Genomic DNA, 17,586 nt, shown 5'->3' with positions numbered 1-17,586 from the left:
GTAATAAAGCAGTAATTACTCAACAGAATCCACCCAAGCACAGCCAACGGCTTCATCAGCATCCACCCAAGTTTGTTGTCATTTCGCCATCCTGCACGGAACGTATACACGCAATGCTCTAGCGTGCTTTCCCGTGGCAGGAGGCGTTCTCGGCACTATGAGGACATAAAACAGTTGTGCCACCTTGGGCTGCACACGTATTTTCTCGCCGGTATTACGTTTCTCGTGTTGTGCAGCGTTACGCAGCGTTAAGCCGTCCACATGTCTATACACCGCAACTTCGCGCATGGCTTCGGGTGCCTCGGTGCGCACCATCTCCGCTGGAGTGGAGGACGCGAGGGAGCATAGGCCACCGCGACATCAACGCTCGAAAATAATGTTTCGTCTTTATGCTTGCTTGCAATGTATACGCAATTACTAAAAAAAAATTGGCAGTGGCTTAGCTCGGCTATGCCAGGATATACGTAGCGAAAGCTAAGGCATAGCTTGGTTAGCCTTGGTTAATCTCGATTGGAAGTCCAGGTTAGTCTGGCTAGTTGCCGTCACGTGGTTCTTCACGCGGTTGATCACGTGGCCAGTCACGTGACCAGTCACGTGGTGCGGTGTGACCACGGTGGGAATGCGAGCACGGCGAAACTGCGAGTTCGTGGCCAATGTAGCTTTCGCCAAAAAAAAAAAATGGCTAGTAAACGCGCCAAAATAAAAGTTCAAAGTAGCCAGAAAGTAGCCAGGGAGCCTTCAGTTTTCATCGCCAGATGGAGGAGTACAGTCAATTTGGCGCAAAGTCGCTGACAAAGGCAACGCTATGGAACTCCGATCCCTCCTCTGGATGCTTTAGTTTTCTGCTATTTACTGTCAAAAACGCACCGCACCTGTTTTCTATGGCACTATTAAATATTCGGTGCGAGCGCGCAGGACGCTTCAAACTTTAAAAGCAAGATTTTGCTACCATTCGGAAGGTTAGGTCATTTCAGTCAATATATCCGCAAGAATATCTTGAAATATTCCGCAGTCGCCTCACAACTAAATGTGATGTCCGAGAAAGCTGGACTTTCTCGGACATAAGCTGGCCCAGTTACTGCGCCTTCCACTTCCTCTTGAAGCATTTGCACTTGGACTTCCCAGCTTCAGCTGTTCACGGAAAGGTGCGTCGAGAAGAGCGGACCACATTGTATATTCGGCGTCCGCAAGATGAGCGGAACAGCTGACGTCATATATACCACGTGATCCGCGCGCTACTGCAGGTGGCGACCTCGCCTTCGAACGCGCGGGAAATTTCCGGTAATCTCAGACCTCCAACGATGGACGCACATCGCATACGTCATACAATGCCCAGATGGGATTCTTTCTCTCCGCTATAGTAGGTTGCGTTCACAACTCGTTTCTGCCGGCGCCTCTCGGAGTGCCGCACAACCATCAGAGAGATGGATCGACAAAAGTTAGTGCTGTCACAAGAAGCACGAGAAGAACGTCGTCCTCGTGCACATAAAACGGAAGCGACTGCCTGCTGCGTCAATGCGCGTATGTTTGGTTTGGTTTATGGGGGTTTAACGTCCCAAAGCGACTCAGGGACACCGTAGCGGAGGGCTCCGGAAATTTCGACCACCTGGGGTTCTTTAACGTCCACTGACATCTCACCGTACATGGGCATCTAGAATTTCGCCTCCATCGAAATGCGACCACTGCGGCCGAGATCGAACCCGCGTCTTTCGGGCCAGCAGCCGAGCGCCGTAACCACTCAGCCACCGCGGCGCGGCAGGGAACTTATATATGTTGGCCTTTTTTTCCTTCTCTGATGTAAAAAGCTTACCGGTTGATGTGCTCTTGCGTGAAGTCCAAATCTGTGCGGGCCATGAAGGCAAGACTTTTACATTAAGGCTCTGGAATAATTTTGCTTACCTGAGGTTCTTTAACGTTCACTAAGATACGCATCAGTGCACAGATGTTTTGCGTTTCAGTGCCATCGGAATGGAAATAAAATTGAAATGCAGTCAACGTAAATGGAGGAAATGCAAATGGAGACGGACTGGCAACGCTGTCGTCATGTACGTGGCTTTACGATAACAGTTACTCGCGGTCGAACGCACCACAAAGGCGAGAATGCGGCTGTGATGTCGGGATTGTGTGAGATGTACAAAAAGAATCGATCATTACAACAGGCCTGCCGCTGGTGGCTACTTTGCGCCTATTTGCCAATTTACGACCCCGTGTGGCGATGGAAATTTCAGCTTGGTTCCCCTGCTACTTTCTGACTGCTCTTAACTTGTATTTTGGCCCATGTTACTAGCCATTTCTTTTAGTAATTCCAGATACAATAGCCAGGAAGCATAAAAAACGACCTATTATTTCTGTGCTTTGCTGTCGTGGTGGCCGATGCGTGCGTCCTCTCCGCCGGCGGGGTTGGTGCGGCATCGAGGCATCCCTATATCTATGCGCGCGCGCGGCGCCAATACAAAGACAGTCGCGCGCATGTTGGCTCTGTGCGCGCGGCTGTTTCTTTCATTAGATCAACACAGCGTACAACTTATAAAGTACTTTCAGCTCTAGGTTAGCGCATACGAAGCCACGCGCAAAGGTATGCAGCCATGTGGACGGCTCAACGCGGTATACGCAACGCTGTATAGGACATGAGAAGCACGATAGCGGCGAGAAAACAGTCTTGTGCAGCCCAAGGTGGCAGAGCTTCTGCTTAATGGCACCAGGGTGCCAAGAACACCGTCTGCCAAAGGGAAAGCACGCAAGTGCAAGGCGTACATTCCGCGAAGAGTGGCGAAAAAGCAAGATAATAAGAGGTCAGCTAAACTAAACGGAAACTATGCGTGTTGCGTTTAGTTGCGTGTAGCGCAACTGCTTATATGCATTTTGCACGACAGCGTATACAGCTCGAAAAGCCGTCGGCCTAGTAGTAGTCGGCACCGCGTGTCAGAAATAATCGGGGCAGTGTACAAAAAATCGTATATATATATATATATATATATATATATATATATATATATATATATATATATATATATATATATATATATATATATATATATATATATATATATATATATATATATATATATATATATATATATATATATATATATATATATATATTAAGGAAGCCAACAGTCACCGACACTAAGGTGCATAGGGGAATGTTTCTATTTTTTTTAATATCTGGTGCCAATCAATTAGTTTTTTAAAGAAAATTACTTATAAAGCAGCAGAAAAAACAACCATGCCGCTGGTGGGATCCGAGCCCACGACCTCCGAATATCGCGTCCGGTGCTCTTACCAACTGAGCTACGGCGACGGCTGTCCAATCTACTGCTGTCGTGGGTATTTATGTTTATTGCGTGTAAGCGAACCTTGAGAGTGTTCACCAGCGCCACCCTCGTCCATAGCGGCGGACGTAGCACGTCCTGTATTACCGCGAGTGTGACGTGGAACGTCATCTAACGGCGAGGGCGGAAACTGTGCGAGAGCCCTCTTATGCTACCTATGGCATCAAGACTGCCAGAACCGAGACCCCCGTTAAGCTATTAGCAGACAAGGCAAATGAAGTGAGGGGCTCGTTTGACAAACATATTAAGGAAGCCAACAGTCACCGACACTAAGGTGCATAGGGGAATGTTTCTATTTTTTTTAATATCTGGTGCCAATCAATTAGTTTTTTTAAAGAAAATTACTTATAAAGCAGCAGAAAAAAACAACCATGCCGCCGGTGGGATCCGAACCCAGGACCTCCGAATATCGCGTCCGGTGCTCTTACCAACTGAGCTACGGCGACGGCTGTCCAATCTGCTGCTCTCGTGGGTATTTATGCTTAATGGGTGTAAGCGAGCCTTGAGAGTGTTCACCAGCGCCACCCTCGTCCATAGCTCGCCACCCTCGACCAGCGTCACCCTCGTCCATACGTTCGCCGCTATCTTCTCATTTTCGCGCTTCACTCTGAAGTGTATAGATCAGTATTCGTTTGTCCGCGATGGTGTGCTGTCGGCAATAATTTCCCGGCGATGCATTATTGCATCACTCACTGCGCTCCTGCTGCGGTAGCCAACGAGAATTGCATGGCCGTCTCTGACTAAATCACGCGAATAGTTAGAGTTCATTTGCTGCACGCGCCACTTGAGATCTGGCTCAAGGCTCAACCGGTCTTGTGCGCGAGCGAGAGAAAAGCGAAAAAAAAGTGAGAAGGAATAAGAAATTACGGTTACAGGCCGGCCTCGACCGCGGCAGTCGTAATAAAGCGGAACTATAGCGAAACTGAAGGAGGCCTCGTGTCTACAGGTCAGGAACTAATAATTCTTGGATGACCGACTCAAGAATGGATTGCCTGTCATTTTGTTCCATTTTTTTTTTGGTCACGTGCGCATTCTCGCACATAATGCAGCACATCGCGTTTTCGAGCGTGAAAGTAGATAGTACAAACTCTCGTCGAATTTGTCAATTTCCGGATGCGTATATATATATGCTGTGCATGCACTGCACTCTGTCTGGAATGCTGGAACAGACAGGATAACTTAATTCATTGTGCATATAATGCATATGCAAGGAGAAGATATATTGCCGTCAACACAGTTGGGCGCGAAAGGGTACCGGTGTTGCATGGTTTGACGTCTGCAGTGGCTGCCTTCGGCTTAGATTTTTTTTAATATAAATGTAACAATGAATGAAAAGAAGGAAAATTTATTGAGGTTGTCGACTATATGTGACTGCATTTAAAAAAGCTTTAGTGCCCAAGAACTGGTTAACGGCAACGTTCGTAACAAAGGTCGAAGAGCCTGTCCAGATGAAGCATAAACTCAAGCTTTACCCCAAAGAGCTAAGAAAGAAATTTGGGTCTCAAAAGCAGCTTCTCCACGACAAGAAAAAAAAAAAAACCGCGGGTGCTTTTATAACGTTGTTACCAGCTCGCTATATACGTTTATTTTTATATATGCAACCCTTTTATACAGTCGAGGCACATAGAAGTCGTCATGTAGTACACGTAGTAGCTCATTTTACTGCATATTAGTTAGTTGACAGCAAGCGGATGACGTCGATACGCTTGGCTGTTATATGCTGGCATAATAAAATCTGGGACACCGTGCTGTCACGAAGAATAAAATCGCGCCAAAAGAATTAATCTATTGTGGCGTCGCAAATATCTGCTCAGTGATGATCATCAACAACTCTCTTCTGTTGCGCGACTTTTACTGACTTCATTAAAAGAAATCAATAAATGTCGTCGTGGCATCTGTGTCCTAGAATGTGGCTCTTCCAGATATAGTCTCGGAAGCCTGGGATGTTGTTCTTGTCACTGCTGAATGCCATGACGTATCCGCCATGCTCGGCCCGTAAACCCAAGACGTTCGCCGAGATCGCACCTATCGTCAGCAGCACCTTCCATCAGAATACTCCCAGTCTACGGGAGATACTGTAAAAGGCAAGACGAATGAAGCTTAGGCGTCCTTCCGAAGCATATCCTTCGCACTTGAGCCAGCAAATGCGTCCCGAGCTCCCAAGCCGCAGGCGAACCCTTCAGGAGGCGCAAGCACTGATCACTTGCGTTCTCTCTATTCGTTTATCAGCGCAACTACTGCGGACGGTCAAGATACACTTCAAATCACCGGGAGAGCTTTTAATGCTCGGACCAATTACCCCATCCGCGCTCTTCGGCTAATGGCGGTAAAGAACGGTATCAGAGGACTGCCGAGAACCGGATATTCGCGAAACGGGGCACGCGTGCAGTCCGGTAGCCCGAGCTGCCGACGGCGCACGTCTGTAATGGCCGCTAAACGCGATCCACAAGCACGCGCGCGCGAGCGCGCTTAGATAGAGCTTGTTACGTAATTTATGGGGTGAAAATTGCCGCCACGATGCATCACCCGATGATGCATGGCGCGGTCTCGTAATTAGCACATCTCCGCGCGCCGCCAGATGCGGCGAGCGATGGGCTATACGGAAGTTCTCAACTTACGCTTGAGATTCTAGGCTTGGACGAGTGTCTGGTGACGGAATAAACGCTGCGCTCATTATTACGCCGCTACGCGCCTCTCATTTCTCACTCCCGCGAATGCCTTAGATCTCTTCGCTCCTGCTTGGAACAAACAAGAACAAAACGCGCATTTGTCAACAGTATTTACGAAGGCGCTTCAATACGTGCGCTGTATACCATTAGCAGCTTGAGCGGTAATCCAGCTCCACCTTGCCTCTTTGTAAATGCGCTTCTACCCTAATAGTCGCTCTGAGGCGGCGGATCCCGATGTTGTAAAGCACCTCAGTAGGACGATTTCTATACACTCCAAACTGAAAGGAGTCAGAAGGGAGTAAGCCGTCCTCTATAGCACACTCCCATTTATAAAAGGGAGTGCGCCAGAGGACAACTTACCCCCTTTTTACTCCCACGTAGACGGATTCGTGTTTATACCGTGTAAAATGCCGTCATCGTTAGCAGAACTGCCTTAAGGAGCAATCTGCACGAGCGCAGTACACGTGCGCATCCGGTCTGACTTATTCTCGGAACATTCCCTTACAAAAAATGTCTATAGACAGTCTACAGACTTCTTACACAATCTATTGCCTTCCTATAGATATTTCTTTTTGTCTATTGTCTATTCAGAAAAAAGTCTACTAAAAGTGTATGGCCATAAATCTATAGATTGTTTATAGGATTTGTATTGCCTATAGACTATTCTCTGGGGATTGTCTACAGAGAGTCTATAGACTTTATAAACAGAAGTCTATGGACAGTCTATAGACTGTCTAAAGAAATTTTCGTAAGGGAATTAACCGCGTGTGTAAGCTTAACCGCACACTCTTTTTATAAAGCGGCACAGATACTATGTTTTGCTCATGGCTACCTTTCATGCCACTCAACATGCTTGCCGCTGTGGTCACGTACCGATCCTGCTATTACATGCACGTAATGACAACATCCTTGCCTACATGGTTAACCTGCTGAACCCCGCGCGTCAAGCGCACATGAACCGTTAATTTTTGTAAACCACTTTAATGGTCTTTATAAGGCAGCGCAACCTCGTTGATTCGAATTCACTTAATTCTAACTTCCGTTCTTTTAGTGAACATCGTGCACATTATTTCCCCTTAGTTAGATCTCCGCAAATTACGAACGGATTACAGGCCACCTTAAAGCTTGAATAGTCGATAGTCTAGTGTATATTCAAGAAAAATTAGCTTCTTAACTTAATGCGTCGGCGATCTTATGTTGCCACGCCTAATAACACTTTCGCCATCTTTCTGTCTCCGAGAAGATAACGATGACAAATGATGCTAGCTGTATAGGCGGATTCAGAGGGTACATTTTACCGCCCTGCCGTGAAATCAACGGCTTCTCAACGTTTACATCTCATTAAATATTCTTTTTGTTTATCATATAACGATCGCGTTGCGCTTAGTGGGCATGCACATACACTTTTGTCCATTTCACTGTGCCGCTCGTTATACGGCGAAGTCGCAGAAACCCTCGCCGAAACCGCAGTCGAATGACGCTGAGGATAAGCTTCATTTGAACAAATTCTAACTTGATTAAAAAACCCAAGGTGGTCAAAATTTCCGGAGCCCTTCACCACGGCGTCCCTGATAGCCTGAGTCGCTTTGGTACGTTAAACCCCCAGAACAAATTCGAACTTGATTAAAAAAAAAACCCCAAGGTGGTCAAAATTTCCGGAGCCCTTCACCACGGCGCCCCTGATAGCCTGAATCGCTTTGGGACGTCAAACCCCCATATACCACAACCATAAAATTCTAACCTGACGCGCGCAGGCTCTATTTTTGCGGTAACCTTGATTTTAAATGGAGTAAATGCATGTTCGCAAACAGGGCTTTGAGACGCACAAAAGTGCACGGACTAGTGAAGGAGGGCGCTGCCAAATGTGATGAGAGCCGTGGCTATGCTGCGAAAATTTAGTTTATTGATACACGCCTGCTTCTAGCTGTGTCAGAGCAACTCAAAACAATTTTAAACGAAAGCGGAATGTAGGCTAAGTTTACTTTGCTCGGAAATGTGCAAACGCAGTGCATTTAATCGTATAGTTTCGCTTAATAACTTGAATTCGTCCGCAAATTTGCAAGGTTTCGTATTTCTTTGTTCAAATTATTTTAGATTGTTCGGACGCGGCTAGAAGCAAGTGCCTGCCAAAAAGCCGAATTTTCTTAGCATAACCACAGCTTTCATCACATTGGCGTGTTGTGAATACGACGTGCTATAGTCGGATACAACTCAAGAAAGAAGCGGCAGGTGCCCCTCAAAGGAGCCCCTCCAGCCAATGGCGTCCACTGACTTTCACGGCGCTGTGGTTAATCTGATTAAGCCGTGGTTGATCCCCTTTCATCGGCCACCCCCTGCAAATCCACGCTACCAGGTCCAAGGTCAATGGGTATTAACCACAGCGTCATGAGAATCGGTCGACGCCGTTAGCTGGATGATCCCCTTTGAGGGGCATTTGCAGCTTCGTTCTTTAGTTGTACCCAGCACTTGAGTTGTATACAGCATTATTTATGGCAGCAGCGGCAGGCCGCTCTCGAGCAATAAATGATGTGCACAAATCGAAAATTAATCACTTTAAACAACAACGGAATCTTGTGAATCCATGTGATAGGACTAACATCGGCTTGACATTAGGAAAGAGTTCGCAATCTTTACTTCGCCAGCGTCAACGCCATCGCCTTCTTTTCTTCTCTTTCTTTGATAGAGTCAAGCATTCTTACACGAAATTTAAAGGATTTGAAGGATGCTTCAGAATTCACCCGAAATAATTCAGCTTATTATGGCCTTGGAAAACAAGCCGAGTTTTCATAACGCAAAGCGTTAATTAAGCAAGCTTTTTTATATATACAAACCTTCCAGTTCGTTGTAGCGTTTAATGCAAGTGAGTGCAGTGAGGACTTGTTGCAGTCGTGCCTCGTTAATAGAGACCTTTAGTTTAGCGTATGAGCGCTTCGTACGCTATACGCAAGCATTTAGCGGGAGTTAACAGAGGAGGTCGCACGACCACATTTAGTTTATCGTATGCCAACCTGAACGCAACGATAGCGTAGGTTGCAGTGGCGCCATCTGGTGTTAAATTGAGAAAATATGTTGCGACAAAGTTTTTTTCTATTTAGCCAAGGCATGGCCAAGGTTATCCAAGTCGCATCACGCAGATAGCCGGTTGCGTGGCCAAATGGTTCGTGCTCTGCACAGTGGAGGTAGAGCCCGACTTTTTTTAGGTAACCGAACCGAGCGAGGTTCTTAATAACGTCATGGTGCGTACTAGCATCCTTTCGGACCCCTACTGCCTAGCGTTTTTAAGCTGAGATGACATCGAAGCCGTGATGATGCGCGAGCGTGAACATGAACGAGCGCGAGCGTGAACATGAACATGAACGAGCGCGAGCGTGAACAGCATCAGCAACAGCTGTCAACACGGTGGCTGCCATCTGAGAAGTACGACCACGATGTCAACGCACACACGTGCTACGAGCACTGCGACGGGCTTGGTGGCTAGCCTTTGATGGACCAGCTAACCTCTGAAACGGCTACTTTTGGCAAGGCTGTGACTACATTTCCTTAAGAATCCAAATCAAGGCAATCTACAGTCGGTTCTGTCTTGTTAGGGTTAAGAGCTGCGGAATCGTTACACAGAATCGAAAATTGGGCAAGTTTATCCCTCTTTCTTTATGCTGTTGGCGAGGCCAGGCAAAGCGAATATCACGTGTGCTATTTAAAGCAATGAATATGCCTAAAAACCCAATAACATTGACGAATTCTCTCCGAAGCGGGTGACGTGGGCGCCGCCATCTTGACAACGCTATTTTTCCCAGCGTACGCAAGAGCACGCACGCTAAATTCGAGAAATAGCGTACGTAACGCGCACGTACGCTAAACCTCGGTTTGGAATAGCGTTTAGCGCATGCGCAGTACGAAGCACGCTATTTTATAGCGTACGCTATGCCTTTGCGTATGTCTGCGTACGCTATACTAAAAGTCTCTAATGTGGACGTTTTTGTTCCCTGAGAAAAATTGTCGATAATGAGAGTCGTCCATAATAACAAATCGCGGTGAAAAAAGACATTAAGGTCTACTTGTAGGTATAGCGGTGCGAAGTGAGCCGGAAAACAGAATAATATATATATATATATATATATATATATATATATATATATATATATATATATATATATATATATATATATATATATATATATATATATATATATATATATATATATATATATATATATACACACACATGAAGGAAGCCAACAGTCACCGAAACCAAGGTGCATTGGGGAATGTCTTTTTTTTTTATTTACAGTGCGGATTAGTGGCTCTATCATTGCCCGAACATTGAATTGCCGTACTAACGAGGCCAAAATAGATTTAAAATGTTTAACCCCAAGAAAGAATGCCCACAATTCGCGTCGTCCGTATTGACGGAGGTCATAATTACGGGTAGAGACTGAAAATGAACCACTCACAAATTGAACGTGGCTATAACTGTGGGCAAATGAGATTAAAATTCTTGTTTCATTTCGTCTCGAGCATACATAAAGATAGCAGAAGCGTTGCCGTTAGAAAAATGCTGCTGGTCGGTGAAAAGCTACTGCTTTGCGATCTAAATCACGCTCGTATCGACAGGCCGGATATTCTGTCGGCGATGGGTGCAAATTCTGAGTTCAGGCCAAAATTTCTTGTTAATTTGCTCTTCTACTACTCTTCGACCTTGTGGTGAAGATCTGCCCCCAAAGAATGCGTTTTCTGATGCCTATATAAACCGCTCCAATCTGGATGCCGCCATATTGCTCACTGGACTACTGTGTGCGCTTACGCCAGATGCGCACAGCAATCCAGCGAGCGATATCGCGGCACCAGGGGGGGGGGGGGGGGGGGGGGCGCTTCTTGCAAGGGTCTGCATAAAACACTGCACGAATACAATCAACGGCGCCACTCACTTCCGCAGCACACGATGGAGCTAGTTTGCAGCGCATTTGCATGCACCGGAAGCGGGCGTCCGAGCCGACCTTCCCCTCTCCTGTCCCCGGGGAATCCGCCCACGGGGAGATATCGACTGCTGTCGGCGCGTTATCGCCTTCGCTGCCTCGGTAAACATGGCGCTCTGCAGTCGGCCAAGGGCGGAGCCATGCAGCGGCCCCCCGCACAAGCGGGTTGCGTCATACTCTAGGTGCGGGGCTGCAGCACCGTCGGCTCCCTCTTCCTGGATCCCCTCGTATACGCGTCGTGCTGATGTATACAGTTATGTAGCTGCCCAGTGGTTATGGCGCTCGCCTGCTGACCCGGAAGACGCGGGTTCGATCGCGGCCGTGCCGGTCGAATTTCGATTGCGGCGAAATTCTAGAGGCCCGTGTATTGTGCGATGTCAGTGCACGTTGAACAGCCCCAGGGGGTCGAAATTTCCGGAGCCCTCCACTACGGCGTCCCTCATAGCTTGAGTCACTTTGGGACGTTAAAACACCATAAACCATAAACAACAAGTATGCAGTAATGGCTATACTCAGTGCATGCAGCGAGGCGCTCCCCCATGCTTCATTTTCTTATGATGCTTCTCAAAAGCATTTCGTATGTACTGACATGCATTGACAGTACTGGCATGTATAGAAGAAGCTTCTTCTATATGCAAAGCTTCTTCTACACGTCAGACAGACTGACAAGATGCGGATCAGCAGTTGTAAAATCTTCCCGCCGATATACGACCAAAGCTAAGCTTTGGTTGCCGGTACTTTCGGCAGTATACTTGTGATGCTCCCTAGTTGTGCCGGGTTCAAATTGCTGGCCACGAGGAACGGCCGAAGAATCCAGAAGGATTTAATTCGCACCCACACGCTCCCTTCCTGCCACACATCTTTCATGCCACCTCCGGAATACAGGCGCAAGGGGGGGGGGGGGGGGGTATGAAAAGGCGAGTTTTTATTAGTGCGGTAACACTATAGAAGCCTCGTTGGGGAAAGAATGAATAATCGGTCTCATAATTCCAAGCACAGAAAGTGACGTCACGAGACCTGACGTCGCAACTGTATACGTTTCGATTTATTTTCATTGCGTCCGTGCACCACCTCTATAGACATCGTCGGGGAAAAATATAACCACCAGCTATATAACCACCAGGCATCAACTGTTTCTAATGCGCTATCGCAGAGTCAACACATATGTAATTAGGTGTACCTCTGATTGTTTTATTTCAACTCAGGCACGCATACATGGCACTGGGCCGACCGAAGCTTGCTTCGCTTCCAGAAAGTGGACTTTTGGCAATAACTCTGTGCCCCCGTTTAACTCGCGTGAAGGCAGAAAGCCTGCCTCTGCAGAACTGCCCCATCGCAAGCGTTCGCGTCGACGGATCAGCTATCGCTGCATATGGCACAGGTGGAAGGTGGCCGCGCCAAAAGCCACCGCGACAGGTATAGTTCAATACAGTTCTTATAGCGTTCTATACATTAATACAGAGTTCCACGTTGCGGCGTCAACCACAGCTGAGACGATGACTGGAGGTAGCCCTTCTCCGCAAACTATTTTTTTTTATTACATGAACAGTAAACTCTCATCCGCACAATTGCGGACAGATGAAACACTCAATATCTACAAGGCAAATGACAGCGCAAAGAAAGCAGGATTTCGATACATTTGGGTTCAACAATAGCTCATTTTTCTTTGCTAACAGTGTGTGATGACAACCGGTTTTAAATGAGAGCTGAAGATGTCATGTTTTAACCTCCATAAACTGAAAAAATTATTCATTTTGCATTGTCATGTGCTTTATATATACCGTTCGCTTGGATTTGTATACTGCGGTTTGAGTTGTTGTCTTGCCAATAAAAAACCGAACGGGGCGTCCAGAACAGCACTGAGGGCATTTGGCTGATTTGGTGGAAGAAACTGGGCGTCCAACTTTCAAGAACTGGAGATGGCTTCATTTGTGATTATCAGATCAACTTTAACGAATGTAATCTCTACTTCAGGCTTGCTCCACACGGGAGGAACGCTGGGCCGTGACCGCGTAATAAAAGGAAAACAACTGCAAGAAAACAGAATAAACTTTGGGGAGATGCTATCTTGTCACTTATCCGGCTCTTCATCTTTTCGAAGTCCGGGGAATAAAAGAGCACAAAATAAAAAAAACATGCGATGGCACTTCTTTATACTACTTGCTAGGGAAGCTGCATCGAGGCACCCTAGGATTTACGGTAATCGGCTCCGGGTATACTGCTTACCCTTTACTAGGACGCGACTTGCATTATATGCGAATGATACAGTGAAAGCGAGTGAACCTAAACTGAACAAGATAACTGTAAGGTTCGGCGCATTGGTGTTTTCTTCTTGTGTGCGTGTTTCTCTTTTTTTGCACTTATGTACACGACCGGCCGGCAGCAGGAATGCGCTCGATCCTTTCTTTGCCCCTTTCGGAAGTCGGTGGTATACGGGTGGCTGATCATACTGTATTAGGAGCGCATCGTGCATTCTTACTCTGGGAAGATGTTGACGGGTTCCCCGATTAAGCGGCTCTGACTGGTAAGGGTCTGATGTCCCTACATGATGTCAGTACCAGCGACGCCGCTTGGCCTATAGGTACTGATGCCACTTCGGACTAATGACTTTCGAGAGAAACTGTAACGTGAGATGCGTCCTTACTTTTCTCGTCTTTTGGAGGGGGAATACGAGGGTTATTCGATCACTGTGTCGTGGACCTCCAGAGAATAGCCTACTTGCCCGGAGTTGTGAAGGGGCAGGCCCCATGCACGCTCGGAGAGCTATAGCCTCGGCGAGGATACGCGGGGCAGCCGGAAAGTTCGTTCATTGCCGGTAATTGTCGATGATGTAAATATGTCTTGTTTATAAGCCGTTTCGGCCTTGACTCCCTAATCCCGCATTTCCAATATAAGAAGACGATGAGAAGAGGAACCAAACTTTATTGCAGCCTTAGTACAGAGCGTCGCTGGGGACACACATATATACAAAAGCCGCTTTCTCGCTCTTTCCGGGAAGTCTTCTGGATGAGGGGTTGGAGACTTGGGTGAAGTTGGGTGGTGCATGCAACCCCAGGACGCGTACGTGGTACACGTTACGGTATACACCCCTCCACGCAAGGAGGAGGAGGAGTAAGAAACAACCTTATTCATAAAATACGAAAAGTTATGGAGTCTCCTGGGAGCGTTCCTCCAGCGCCCGGTCGATCAGGGTATACGCTGCATGCTCTCCCTCTCAAGAGGATCGGGTATAGGGTTCGGGATAGCGGATACCAATCAGGCACTCTGCCCACTGCAGTAGTTAATTTGCTAATGCATTTATGGCGCAAAGCTGCGCCAGGTACTATATGAAGGGTGCCACAATGAACGACTCCAATTTCCCAGAAAAAATGTTTGACCGCGCATATGATCATTGTTATACGTTTCTCATTTTTTCTCCGCACAGAGTTCGTCTGTTATCAACATCTTTCCGGCTTTGCTCTTGAGGGAGCAGTGTTGTAAACGTTACCGAAAAAAAGAAACTAAATACGTTACTCGTTACGCTAAGAAAAAGGGAACGTGTTATCGCCCTACGTACCTACAAAAAAAAAAGTAACGCGTTACTGTTACCGTTACCGAAAAAAAAGTACTGCACGTTACTTTGCCGTTACTTCATGGCCATAAATTTTAATTAGTGCGTCTTCGTCTTAAGAACTCAAGGTATCAGTTTTATAAAGCTCATATTTCACATGAAACTTCTAGCCCAAACTATCATTTTAGGCGAAATCCTGATTTAACGGGAATACTTTGCACAAATGTGCAGAAGCTTAGCAATGTTATAGCGGCCTAAAGTTACCTGTAGAGTTAGTTACATGTGATGGATTCTAACTCTGTGGCACATGGTGAAGCCATTTTATGAATGTGAAATTAAACACCAAATGACACTTCATCATCAATTCTAACTTCACAAAGAAAACTTCGCTGAACTCTCAACAAATTTATAATTCTGAAAAATGTGATGTGCCAAGATGCTCGGCATGCTTCCACTTTGTAGAGAGTTGTGTGCGTGAGTGGTTCGGGAAGGGGAGGTAGGTGGTGGTGGTGGTAGTGGTTTTTATTAAAAATAATAGTAAAAAGGAAGGAAAAGATTTTTGCTAGCCCCGGCATCTGCCATCGATACTGAAGCACCTGAGCTGGGGCAGCGGAAATAAAGGACAGCAGGCAGAATGGAGAAATGAAATGAAAGAGGTGAGGGGACAGGAATAGAGGAAAGGGGGAGAAGTAATATGTAAAAACTATTTACACAATAAGAAATGTGTCCAGGTTGTGCGCGTGATTAGTTCATTTTAGAGGAATTAAATCACAAACGCGCACAGCACTGTGTAGGTTACAACTGGAGTGGGGCGTCCAGTTATTAATCGTTCAAGGTAGAACTCGCGGAGCGTTCGGTGTGTGAATGCGTGTTCGTGCACGTGTTTCGTGCTTTATGGCTATTCTGTCTTTTTTTTTAGTTGGGTGCGTCGTCAAGGGAAGGTGTTTTCTGGAATGCATGCGAGCCACAACAAAGGTCGCCGAGAGCACCTGTTTGTTTATTTGCAACGTGACTAGGTGTTCTGCGCTTTCTTTTTCTAAAAAAAAGGGGGCGGAGTTGGGGACAACAGGAACAAAAAGTAATTAGTAAGGCGACACCTCACATCACCGAAAAATGTGAACGTAATTACGTTACCCGTGACAGTTCCGAAATGGTAACGAGTACGTTACTAAGTTACCGGAAAAAGTAACGCGTTTCCGGTAACGCCGTTACTTGTAACGCGTTACCGCCAACACCGTGAGGGAGCAATGTCTGCGCGATAAGCTGTGACCGCCGAGCGCAAGGTCATTTTACTTCCCTACGTTCACACCCTTTTGTTTAAACCGAGCAGCTTTTCCTCGTTTCTCCCAATATCGCCCCCCCTCCCAAACCCCTTACCCCAGTGTGGGCAAACTCGTACACACATCCTTCTGGTTAACCCTTCCATACCGCGCCTTTTCTTCTGCATCCATCTCTCTCTCCGGGCCCTTATCCCAGAGGAGGACCAGAAATGCGCTCGTAAAAACACTCTGCAGAACAGCACGTTATACGTACTGCTCATCATAGAACAGCATCCATTCAAATGCGGTCGCGCAGCAGCCAGCTTTCGAGGGCGCAGCCTATAGCTCATAACTGCAATACGCCGCGTAGCCACCAAGCGGCGTTGAGCCTCTTGCGATAGCCATATGCTTCTGCTGTCTTTTTCTGTAGCCAATAAAGCGACTACATCCTCAAAAGAAATGTGTAAAATAACCGTACACTGCCAGTACGTACTCACGCATGGGACTCAACACTACCGAAACTAGCGTGCGGATATAATAAAAAGGTTTGAAATTAAATTGGGTATCACCAAAGAGGTGGCCCCAACCAGGACTTTCAGTTTGCGTTGAAGACGTCTGATATTGGCCGTTGACTCCGAAGCATGGTAATCAAAAGCCGAAGTCGGCGAGATCGAAGATGACTATTGCAATCGAGATGTGCGCACTGTATTATCAAAGGGACCTACGATAACGTGCTTCATTACGCCATCCTTGATGCCCTTGACGACATAGGCGTTGGCGGCCGGATGTATACTCGTGGATTGTGATCTACCTCAACGGCCGGTCCGTTTACATGTCTACGCCTGATGGAGAGACTACCCATAATCAGGTTTGCCGTGGAGTTCCTCAGGGAGGAGTTATCAGCCCAACCCTATTTAACATGGCATTGATTGGACTGGTGAGTGAACTTCCCACTCACATTCACATCAGTGCCTATGCTGACGATATCTGCATCTGGGCTTTGGGTTCGACACGTCCGCAAATGCGCGCGAGATTACAACGTTCCGTGTCATCTATACTTCAAGGTGCCTACAGTGCCAGGGTTTGCACTTATCAGCTGGAAAATGTGCTGTGGTCGCATTCACGCGCAAGTCTGTCTGCCGCTACGCGGTAACACTTCAAGTGATTTCAGTACCCTACGTCTCCCACCATACATTTTTGGGCATTATCATTGACCGCGATCTGTCATGGTCGAGACATATAAATATGCTAAAGGAAAGACTCACTCTTTTTTGCCACGTCTTGGGCATATCATTGACCACGATCTGTCATGGTCGAGTCATATAAATATGCTAAAGGAAAGACTCACTCTTTTTTGCCATGTCCCTCGCTTCATAGCAGGCGTTAAATGGGGCCCAACGGAGCGCTCCTTGCTAAGTACCATACCCTCTTTCTAGGCTACATTCGTTACAGCCTTCCTGTACTCTCTATCATGAGCATTTCCTGCTTGCGGACATTAGATAGTGTTCAAGCACAGGCGCTCAAGATATGCCTCGGATTACCACGTTGTACCTCGAACAAAGGCACGATTGAGGAATCTCGTGCGTGCCCAATATCGATCTACTTGTCACACGAACCACTTCGTGTATATTTACGCGCGCTTACACGGCACCGCTGTCACCCGCTGACGGAGATTTTTGATGAGCGAACGGATAGCAGTTTTGCACGTGCACTGCGCTTCCATCAATCCGAACTGCCATCAGGCTATGCCCCGCCGCATCATCCCTTGCAGCCACCATGGGTGATGGCTCAGCCTTCAGTATG

The sequence above is a fragment of the Amblyomma americanum genome, chromosome 3, assembly GCF_052857255.1.
Source record: "Amblyomma americanum isolate KBUSLIRL-KWMA chromosome 3, ASM5285725v1, whole genome shotgun sequence".
NCBI lineage: Eukaryota > Metazoa > Arthropoda > Arachnida > Ixodida > Ixodidae > Amblyomma > Amblyomma americanum.
Note: the sequence above shows the minus strand (reverse complement) of the source record.